This window comes from Uloborus diversus, chromosome 2 (genome assembly GCF_026930045.1).
Source record: "Uloborus diversus isolate 005 chromosome 2, Udiv.v.3.1, whole genome shotgun sequence".
Taxonomy (NCBI): domain Eukaryota; kingdom Metazoa; phylum Arthropoda; class Arachnida; order Araneae; family Uloboridae; genus Uloborus; species Uloborus diversus.
Genome location: NC_072732.1, coordinates 14,705,035 through 14,708,485, shown reverse-complemented (window position 1 = coordinate 14,708,485; position 3,451 = coordinate 14,705,035).

The window sequence follows — 3,451 nt, the reverse complement described above, 5'->3', positions numbered from 1 at the left end:
CTACAGGGACCAATTTAAAAAATGTATAATTGATAAAAACATATAAACGGTGCTTCACTGTATTTTAAAATCTAGTAGTTAAACTGTGAATATCAATAGTTTATTAATTGCTAACATTAAGTTGACAAAAAATAATCAATTTAAAGAAATATTAAATTAATAATTAAGCTACCAGGTATAATCACCAAAATTTGCAATTAGTAACATTTTTGGACTCGCAAAAATTTTGTCACGGAAAATTCTGATTTCCATATTCTATTATCATCTTAAACGTCCTTAATCATCAGTTTTTAGGCTAATTTTATTTTCTAAGAGTCTCCTGAATCAACTCATATGCAAATGAATTACATTTTTCGAATGAGGGCGACGAAATTAGAAGTGTACAAGTCATAAACTACACAATAAGTCATATAAGAAAGGTTTATAGTAATGCTAGGCACAAAATTATAGATGTTGAAACATTAGAATCACACAGTAAAGAAAAATGAGGGAGATTTATTGAATCAAATTCCGAAAAAATTGGAGGGACCAACTCGTAAAAGCACATAAAAACTTCTAAGATGCATGATTTTTTTTACAACCTGCAGATTTTAATAAATACATGTGTTCTTGATCCAAAAATCCATGACCAGTAGTCAGTTTCCATGATTTTTGAGCATATTTTGCTGAAAATAATGACTTCCCATGACCATTTTCAATCATGGTCGAAATCCATGACTTTCCGGTTGCTTCAATACTCTAGAGGATCAGACTTGAGTCTCTACTGTTGCAAAATTAAAAGACTGTCCTTTTGATTACTAAAGTGAGAAGCCAATTTTTTTCGTTGGTTAGTATTGTAATAATCGATTACTTTGAAACTTTCATCTTTATTTTTCTCTATTTTTGCACGTTATTATATTTTACAGGGTTCATACTCTATTTGGATGAAAAAATTCCATGACTTTTCCAAGACTTTTTCATGACTTCAATAAAAATTTTCATGACCTTGTTCAAGAAGAGCATAGCACTATTTAATCTCAAACTTGCTAATTTTTGGAAATGAGCTTTAGCAAAACGTCTACATGAATGTCACAGCCTCAATGAAGCACTTACTTGTAATGTAAAAAATATAATTGTAAACTTAAAAAACTAAACTATTCTTATTTGTCTTCATCATTTAAATTTAAGTAAAGTAAAAATGCAGAGAAACAAAAATTATGATGCTTAAATGTCTAATTTTTTTTATCAACAGGCAGAATGATAATGAATGGAACAAAGGTTGAATGAGTCATCAAACTAAGTTTCAATAAATTTGCTTCAAAAGTTGCCTTTCAGTGTCAACAGTGCATTTAATCATCCATCTAACTTGACAGTATTTTGGTTCTTTAAAGTAAAGCCACATAGTTTAGTTCTTTATGTTTCCAAACCAGATATTTTTTTGAAAAAAACATTCAGTAATGAATGAATCTTCTGATTCAAAAGTACTTGTTTTGTTTACTTATTTGCAAATTTTCAAATGCATATAAATTGATCGATTCTGAAATTCCATAACATGTGTGATTTCTGACATTGAACGCAGCAGTAGGTCGCATGGATTAGTTTTGCGGGCCGTATATTGTGCACTGCTGTTTTAGAGTATTAGAATTCCCCTTTTCTGTATTCTATGGCCTGACTAAATTTCTAAAACCTTCAACAAATTAAGCTAAACTCTGATAAATTTAATAACAAAGCTCTTACGAGTGATGGAATCGAACCCAGATGCAATTGAATGTTTTTTTTTTTTTTTTGTGGGCGTGGTAAAACCAAGAACGTGCAAGTCTGCTACTATGGAATATAAAACATAATAAGGTTTGAAAATAACAGTAATTCAAAATAAAAAGAGATGTCCAAATAGTAAAATCACATCGCAAAAAAGGCAAGCGGCTGCGACAGAAGTGGATACAATGATTTTTCAAAATTCAGATTTGATTTTGGGATCTTTCAATTTGCCACTTTTAATAGCTTTTATGTGCTATACTGTTAAATCACTCAAGAATTCTAACGCTCTTTACATTTTCCATGACTTGAAATAAATTTCCATGACTTTCAATGGAAATTTCAATTTTCCATGGCTTTTCCAGGTCTGAAATTCGCTTATTTTTTTCCAATGACTTTCCAGGATTTCCATGACCCGTATGAACCCTGATTTTAGTATGTTCTACACAATTTTGTCTCCTCATAGGTTTGATTAAAACTTTATTTTTCGTACTTGGGATTTTATAATGCAACTGATATCCCAGTTATGCCATGCACAGACTACTGTTTCGTTGATGTTAGGACTAGGGCTCATCAGTCTGAAATAGAAAATAATCGAGCTGGAGGCAGAGGTCATTTCACTGAAGCTGAGAGTGCCAACAAACTTAAAAAGTAAATTTAGCACACCAGTGAGAGTCCACAGCACTGGTGCGGTTTAACACATCAATACAAGTCCTAACAAGGACGAAACTGCAATCTTTAGATGGCATAATCTGGCTGTCAATATATTGCAAGCAGGAATCTTACGACCAAACGGCACGACCTTGAGGGTCACGGATTTTGACAAAATTCTAGCTATAGGTCCATTCTCTCTAGGTATGAGCGCAGGTAAAGCGGTTTGACTGCATAGGCCCTGGTTTGGCTGCAACAAGGGCCCAAAGTTGCTAATTTAGCCCTAGAAATGCAATGGCGTTTCCATTAGAATTTCAGACTTCAACACTATGTTCGATCTCCCATGTTTTGATCTCTCCTTTTGTTAGTAAATTGAGTATAAGGGAGAACACGTATTTATTTATGGGCACTATCTAAGTTATTTGAAAAGTCGAAAAGATCTTGTATTTTTTTTCTTTATTTAGTGTGCCATGTGCAGTAAATCAAGGGCTTTTTCTCCGCTCCTATTTTTGCTCATCAATGTGGGGTATCTTTGATAACAGACGATAAATATCCAGTTAAAGTAAATGTTTTTATCAGCAAACGATAAATACTTTTTACTAGCAGACGATTAGTATAAAACGAAAATTAGTTTCATTTGCAAACGATAACTATCCTGCAACTATGTTAATTTGGCATTCAAGTTATTGAAATTAAAAGTAGTAACCAATTTAAATTTGAGAACCGCTTATTAAAAATTAGTATCCAACATATTTAATTCGAAGGTAAGCATGCAAATGGCTCATACTGCTGTACAGTAGCAGAAAAATGGATAAAAATAGTAATTTTAAAAGAAACTACGTTTTATCCCGAGTCCTAATTATCAACTTCTGACCCCCATTGCAGCCAAACTAGGGCCTATGCAGTCAAACCGCTTTGCCTGCGCTCATACCTAGTGGGAATTGACCTATATCTAGAATTTTGTAAAAATCCGTGGCTCTCAAGTTCGTGCCGTTTGGTAGTTAAGTCTCTACAAAAACATCAACGCAATTGAGTAACTGGAGAAAAGAAACATAGTTAGGAAACA